Source organism: Solanum stenotomum, chromosome 10, assembly GCF_019186545.1.
Source record: "Solanum stenotomum isolate F172 chromosome 10, ASM1918654v1, whole genome shotgun sequence".
NCBI classification, from domain to species: Eukaryota; Viridiplantae; Streptophyta; class Magnoliopsida; order Solanales; family Solanaceae; genus Solanum; species Solanum stenotomum.
Window position 1 is genome coordinate 40,390,456 of NC_064291.1, and position 7,919 is coordinate 40,398,374.

Here is a 7,919-nt window from a genome sequence, read left to right on the forward strand (position 1 = left end):
TAAAGTTATTCATGAGTTGAGTAAAGCCAATGTAAGTGTTCCTTTCAAATTCTTTTCAAGCCTATGTTATGTTTAGCATTCCAACTCGCATACTCGTACATTCAATGTAGTGATGTCAGTTGGCCTGCATCGTCCTATGATGCAGACACATGTAACCAGGATCAGCATCCAGTGCCACGTTGATCAAGTTGAGCACTCAGAGTCAGTTGGTGAGTCTCCTTGCTTTCCAGAGGGTCCTTTTCATAATTGTTTAGCTTTCAGTTGTTAGGATGATCGGAGGTCCTGTCCCGACATCCTTATTTGTTTTAGAGGCATAGACAGTAAGTAGTTCAGTTGTCTTTACATTATCATTTCATATGTTAAGACTTGAGTTTCCATTTTGGCCAAGTTGAATGTTTGACCTTTAAACATTCTTAGTTATTTAATTAAACAGTTGAGTAAAGTGCATTTGATCATTGTAATAATGCTTAGAGTCTTCCGCTGAGAAAGTAAGCCAGGCCAATGGTTCGTTTGGGGCCAACAATGGTTCTCGAGTGCCAGCCACGTCCGGGGTGTAGGCTCAGAGCATGACAAACTTGGTATTAAGGCACAGAGTTCAAGAGTCCTAGGGAGTCTATGAAGACGTGTCTGTAGAGTCCTAGTTATCGGTGTGAAGCGTGCCACATCTATAATTAGGAGGTTGCAACACTTAGGAAATAGTCTCATTTCTTTCACACTTATTTCGTGCGTTAGAGTTTGATCTCTAAAAAGTTTCCTTCTAATTCGTGCTTGTGCGTGTTTTCAGATAATCATGCCTCCACGAAGAGCTGTCAGAGGTCGTCCTGCTAGGCGTAATGTTGAGGAGCAAGGGGTACCTAATGCACCTAAAGTGCAACCCCAAGAAGAAGTTACTAATGTTGAGTTCAGGGAAGCGATAAGGATGCTATGTCAAGTTGTGACTAATCAGATTGGGCAACAAAGAGGGGCTCGACAAGAAGAGGCTGACACTTCGAGGATCTGTGAGTTCTTGAGGATGAACCCTCTAAGTTTCACTGGTTCAAGCACTACTGAGGATCCAGAGAACTTTATTGAGGAGCTGTAAAAGGTATTTGATGTCATGCACGTTGCTGATACTGAGAGGGTGGAACTAGCTGCATACCAAATGAAGGGTGTCGCTAGGATTTGGTTCGATAAATAGAAGAAGAACTGAGCCGAGGATGCACCACTTGCAAGGTGGGCTTGTTTTGAGGAGGCCTTCTTAGGCATTTCTTTCCCCGAGAACTGAAAGAGGCTAAGGTACGAGAGTTCCTTACACTTAAGCAAGATTCTTTGAGCGTTTATGAGTATGGGTTGAAGTTCACCCAACTATCATGTTATGCTCTGAAGATGGTTGCAAATATGAGGAGTAGAATAAGTCTGTTTGTTGTTGGGTTGTCCCGTCTATCAAGCAAAAAGCGCAGGGTAGCGATGTTAATTAGGGGCATGGATATATCGAGGTTAATGGTATATGTGCAGCATGTTGAGGAAGAGAAGCTGAGGGATAGAAAAGAGTTTAAGAATAAGAGAGCTAAGACAGGGAACGACTCCGGACAACAGAAGAGTAATGCCAACTGGTCATCCTTCCAACAGAAACAGAAGGGACCTGCTCCATCATCTGCTAGTGCATCTGCACCTAAGAACAAGAGTGAGTACAATAGTCAGAATTTCATAGCCAAACTTGCCTATTCTCAGGGTAGTATGGCTCAAGAGAGTAGTAAACCTCCTGCATGCGCTAAGTATGGTAGGAACCACTCAGGTCCACGTCGTGAGGGCTCCACTGGTTGTTTTAAGTGTGGCCAGAATGGGCATTTCATGCGAGAGTGTCCTAAGAACCGGCAAGGTAATGGGAATCAGGGCAATAGAGCCCAATCTTCATCAGTTGCTCCACCAGACAAGGCTGCACCTAGAGGAGCTACTTCCAGTACTAGCGGAGGAGCAAACTGTCTTTATGCGATCATTAGTCGCTAAGAGCAAGAGTACTCTCCAGATGTTGTCACTGGTATGATCAAAAATTTTACTTTTGGTGTTTGTGCTTTGCTAGACCCAAGAACAAGTTTATCTTTTGTAACCCCATATGTTGCAAATAAGTTTGATGTTCTTCCTGAGAAACTCTGTGAACCCTTTTGTGTTTCTACACTTGTTGGAGAGTCAATTCTAGCTGAGCGAGTATATCGTGATTGTGTCATTTCAGTCAATCACAAGGACACCGTCGATTTAGTCAAATTAGACATGGTAGATTTTGATGTCATTCTTGGTATGGACTGGCTTTATGCCTGTTATGCCTCAGTTGATTGTAGAACTCGAGTTGTCAAGTTTCAGTTTCCAAATAAGGTAGTCTTAGAGTGGAAGAGTAGTTCAGCAGTGCATAAGGGTCGTTTCATTTTGTACCTTAAGGCAAGAAGGTTAGTTTCCAAAGGGTATGTCTATTACTTATGTAACGACCCTAAAAACAAACTAGTGAAACTAGAGCCTCACATGTGAGTTTGGAGTTGAGAACTTGATGAAATGATGAGAAATGGCTTTTGAAGTTTAGTTTAAAGAGATTTGAGGTCAAACGTCAAGGAATGACCGTGACGTCCGGAAACTATTCATTTGAGCTAGTGAGTTGTAAGGGTCAACTTTAAATAGTCATATCTTTTAGCTCAAAACGAATTAGGTGAACCATTACCTATCCAATTAAAGGTCTCCGAGTCCTCTTTCCAACGCCACCNTGATCTTTTCGATCAACTTCAGGGTGCTACTTGTTTCTTTAAGACAGACCTCAAATCAAGCTACCATCAGTTAAGAGTGAGGGAATGTGATATTCCAAAGACAACATTCAAGACTTGTTATGGTCATTATGAGTTTCTGGTTATGTCCTTTGGTTTGACCAATGCGCCTGCGACATTCATGGATCTTATGAATAGAGAATTCAAACATTATTTAGATATGTTTGTTATCGTCTTCATTGATGACAGACTAATCTATTCAATGAATGAAGAAGATCATGTTAGTCATCTCAGAATAGTTCTTCAGACTTTGAAAGATAAGGAGTTATATGCTAAGTTCTCTAAATGTGAGCTTTGGCTTGAGTCTGTGGCGCTCTTGGGCCACATAGTTTCCAGTGATGGAATTAGAGTTGATACCCAAAAATAGAGGCAGTGCATAATTGGCTTAGACCCACATCTCTAACCGATATTAAGAGTTTCTTGGGTTTGGCTGGCTATTATAAAAGGTTCGTAGAAGGGTTCTCATCTATTTCATCCCATTTGACCAAGTTAACTCAGAAGACAGTGAAATCTCAATGGTCTAAAGCTTGTGAGAAAAACTTTCAGGAATTGAAAAAGAAGTTAACTGCTGCCTAATGTTGACCTTACCAGAAGGTACTCAAGGTTTTGTGGTATATTGTGATGTGTTTAGAGTTAGGTTAGGTTGTGTGTTGATGCAGAATGGCAAGGTTGTAGCTTATGCCTCTAGACAGCTGAAAGTTCATGAGAAGAATTGCCCAACCCATGACTTAGAGTTAGTTGTTGTAGTATTTTATTTGAAGATATGGCGTCATTATTTGTATGGTATTCATGTTGATGTATTCACTGATCACAAGAGTCTTCAATATGTGTTTACTCAAAAAGAGCTTAATCTCATACAAAGGAAGTGGTTATAATTACTCAAAGATTATGACATGAGTACTTTTTATCACCCAGGTAAGGCTACAGGAGGCCTACGTTGGATATAGTCAACAAAATGGAAAGCTCGATGGACTTCAGAACATGTCATAATCTAAAACGCTGGAGAATTACTATATATATATATATATATATATATATATATATATATATATATATACCTAATATATACGTAGTATACTTATTTTTCAAGAAAAGAACGCATCCTTTCTCCTTTCCAAGACCTCGCCTCTTCCCTAGAACGTCTTTTCCCCAGACGCTCCTCATAGCTACACCCTCCCCCATCAACTCTTTTTTTTAGCGATATTGCCTATGGACCGCCGGAAAATGGCAATTTCCGGTGGTCCTCAACCTCCTCCTATAAACTTTAAGTCCCCTCCATCACCTTTCTCTACCACGATCGTCAATAATCCCACCTTTTTCCTTATTTTTACATCGAAAAGAAAACCCGAGAACAGATCTCAAGTCTGAGAAGCCGAAAAGGTGATCTTTTCAAAGATTTCACTCGTTCCTTGCTTTACACTATGAATTTTGATAATTTTGAGTTTAAAATCTGGATTTTTGAAGTCCGGATTTCGCCTATATAAGAGGTGTTTTGCCTCATTCAATGGGGGGAACAATAGAAAAAAAGGGAAGAAGCACACTTCAAGCGTTAGTTTTATTTTTGAAAATCTCAATCTTCTTTCATTGTTCTGTTTTCGATTTTGAATTTGAGTTTCGAGGAAGTTTGAAGTTGAAATCGCTTGACGTCGAAGCTCTTGTTTGCTGCTCTACACAAGGTCAGTAATCTCTCCTATTTTAGTTTTTTTAATGGATCGATTATGGTCGTTTAAAGGTTTTCAAACTTGATCTAGTTTTCTGATAAATGCTTACATGATCTGCCTCGCTTTAGCTTTAATTCAAAACCAACCTGTGGATAGTTTAAATAATGTTGTGATACTTGTATCTTATTAGGACCCTGAACTAAAAAGACTAAATTTCTTCCTTCGACATAATATTCCATTAACAATCAGCGCATATAGAAGAAATTTTATTGTGTCTGTTAATTTCATGAAACTAGAGCCAAAAGTTCCTTGTAAAAACACTAATGTGATGATATGACTTCTTGTGGAACCAACTGGTAAAATTATCTAAATCTTTGGCATTTGTTGTATAAATTGGCTGAAACATAATAAAATATATTAGTCCAGGTGTGTGTTTTACTCCTGCTTATTTGTTTGTCAAAATTTATAATTGTGTGGGCATTGTGTATGTGATCCAGATGTAGACAAAATCTATCGAAAAGATGACTCGATCAGAAACTACATATGTAGATTAAGTTTAGTATTTGCTTTGATGTCCCTATCCTCCATTATAAGTGAACTTCCTATAATGTCCTGTTAAGATGTCTGTGATTATGTAGTAAGGATGTTGCTAACCTTCTATTAAGAATTGCGATTTTTGAATTTTAAAGTCTTACTTCATCCGTGCTTAGCTGCGACTTCACATAGTTGCACATTATTACTTGTAAAAATCTAGATTTAATGGTTTTCTTCCTCTAACATGATACAATCTTATTTTGACTAGTGTCTTAGAATGATATGAGCCACTGTTTTTCAGCATAACCTAGACTTCTTGACATCTTGTTCTAAATCCTATATTTTTCATTATTTAAAATTTAAAGTTTATGTTAACCTAAGTTTCAAACCAAAGTTTCTGGTAGATGGTTTTATGACTTTCCCAAGCTCAGAAGTGAGTTTTGCAGATTCGTATCCATCTATTTTTTATTTTTCTTCAGTTGAATATGCTGGAATTTTTAACTAATTTGGGGCTGGTTGTTGTTTACGCCTTCAAAGGTAGCCGAGCTTTGTCTAAATAATCGCTTTTAAAGTGTGGATGGACCATTTTTTGGTTGTTGCTGGTTCATTTCGTTTTTTTCTTTATTTTTTTTTTTAAAAAAAAATATTTCCCTCTCTTATGTTGATCTTTTGTGAATAATACTTGGTAGTGAACACACTCCATTATTTGCGAAATGTTGATGCTACGGTCACTGTTCCATTGACATCGTTGCAGGATCCTTCTTCTCCATTCTATTTTTTTTAAGTTGACATTTCTTATTAAGGAAAAATAGGATTAAAGCATTTGTTTCTCACCTTAAAACTTGCCAGTTGAACATTTATTGAATATATTGTGTACCTGCCACTTATATTTTCAACATCAGATCCCTTGTTTACTTAGTATTTCATTAATATCATCTTCAAAATAGGTACAAGAATCTGAAGCTTTGATATAAGTTGTCTCAAGACATTGAAACAATAGCAGTTGTTTGAAGTTGATTGAATAAACTTGATTTTGAATCATAATTTGTTGTCACTGTTACTTGCAATGTTTATTTAGTTTGTTTTCTTGTGAGTTGTGTTCCATCTTTTGAAGTCCTACATGATATTTGTTACTTCAAGGGGATAATATGAATATTTTTTCTCAATTACCTAGTTTGCTATAAATTGGTAATCTTAGCTATCCATTTTTTACATATATATATATATATATATATATATTTCTTATGTTGTTGATTGGTTTCCTCTTCTTATATTTTCATGTACAACCGGAGAGTTGGAGTTTCTACTTTGGAACTCGTTATTGGCCTAAGGTGTTAGGCCAACAACAATTAGGATCATCGCGATGCTTGGAGTCTCGTAAATAGGAGTCTAATGTTCCTCAGCCTTCCTTTTGTTGCCCTTATGTTTTTACATGTTGGCTAACGTTTACTCTTAAGTTTCGTCATCCTACTTATATTGTTTTGATATGTTGGCTAACCTTCACTCATAAGTTTTTGATATATTGCTTGTCTTTTTTTTTATCCGTGTGAGACAATAGTTGTTTGCTTGTGAATTTAGTTGAAACATTTTTAGAACAAATGACGCAAAAACTTTTTTTTTTTTAAGAAATGGGTTAGCATTTTTACCTATAATACTCTTTTTACATTATTTTTAGTTGAAAAGAAGGGGCTTATAGTTTAAGAATTTTCCAAACAAAGTTTCAAAGGTTAAAATAATACTAGTGTCTCAAAATTGGGGAAAAGAAGTATACATCGACTTAGGCACTTAAGGAATCGGAAAACTTATTGTCTAAAACTCTCTATTGAAATTTTAAAAGGGTGAAATAATTTTCATTTAGGTATCTAAGTAGAAAAAATAAAACTCATGAATTGGGACTCCCAAATAAGTTTAGAGGTACATAAAGGCTAAAGCTAATTAACTTTAAAATAATTAACTTGTGGAATTATATTTTTAAAAAAAGAAATAAGTAGGGAATTAGGCTTATATATTAAAAAATATATATGTAACTATAGAATAAGGCTCAATAGCTAGGCCTATTTTTTATTTCTTTACATTAACTTTTATGAAAATATATTTGTTATTATCACTTTTTAAATCAATATTGTTAAAACATTTTATTTCTTCACGTGTTATTTCATGATTTTAGTCAACAAGTTCAAAATACAAGGTACATACATATATATGCATGCACATAAGAGGTATAAATTCTATATTTTATACATAGTTTTCTCTATACATGACTTAGTATTTTGTTACCCTTTATATTATTTTTTCTCATATCTACTATCTCTTTTACGAAGTTACTTATTTATTTTTTTATAATTTATAAATCTCTACACTTTCATATACATATTATTTTACTACATATAATCTATTGTCAATTTTTCCCAACATGTAAATAAATAATAAATATTCATATGTTTTAAACAACCTATGTGTACATACCATACTTAAGATCACAAACCTCTATATAATATTTTAATATTTTAACATCTAGTATCATTTATTTTATTCTATTTTAGAAAACTCCATTCTATATATTTTCATTCAAATTATACATCACATATTACTACATATTTACACTCAACTACTATCTTATTTTTACGTCTTAATAAGACGATAGATTTTCGCAAATTCAACATCTATATATTTTTAGGATAATTTTGTTATGATACACCTATTTATATATATATTTTTTATATGAATATATCATATATTTAAGTACATTTATTTATTTATTTATTTTACAATATGATAAAATACTACTATTAAAGCTATTTTATAAGACTAATATATGTCGTACCTTGTATTGTACTCTTTTCTTAAATATAATAAAATTTACTTATCATTGATTTTAAAACAAATAAATAAACACGTTTTCCTAATTATATTTTCCTAAATTAAGTTTAAGGACTAT